This window comes from Triticum dicoccoides, chromosome 5B (genome assembly GCF_002162155.2).
Source record: "Triticum dicoccoides isolate Atlit2015 ecotype Zavitan chromosome 5B, WEW_v2.0, whole genome shotgun sequence".
NCBI classification, from domain to species: domain Eukaryota; kingdom Viridiplantae; phylum Streptophyta; class Magnoliopsida; order Poales; family Poaceae; genus Triticum; species Triticum dicoccoides.
The window spans coordinates 172,477,506-172,478,049 of NC_041389.1; positions in this window are offsets into that span (position 1 = coordinate 172,477,506).

Here is a 544-nt window from a genome sequence, read left to right on the forward strand (position 1 = left end):
GCCGGAGCCGCCCGCCCCGCCGGACGACCTCGCCGGAGGTAGCCACCCCGCCGCCGTTTTTTTTAAATAAAACCCCTTCGGGTTTTTAAAAAAAAACCCTAGTTCGTTTTTTATATAGATCGGTTTTATTCTTCGGTTTATTTACTTAGCGAGCGTTCGCTCGTCCGATCATTCTAACGAACGTGTTCATCGTTTAGTTTCTGCTAACGAACGTTCGTTCGTTTAGCCGTTCGTCGTTTTTATTTTTATCGGATTTATTCCGCGATTATTCTGATCGCGATTTCTGATCCGATGTTCGAACCTGTTTATCTTTTCGCTCGTTTATCGGAATCAGGCGATTCAAGCGCCTGGAGTTTCATCTCGAAACCCTCTTTCCGAATAATCAACTCAAACAAGTTTTTGTCTCTGTAAAATTTGACCCTAGTTCAGATTAGTAAACGGACCTTGTTTCTTTCGCCGTTTGAGTTTCGCTGCTCCGTTTGGTTTGTTTCTTTTTGCGAACCGGAGTTCTTAAGTTGAACTCTCCGGTCAAACTCTTTTATTT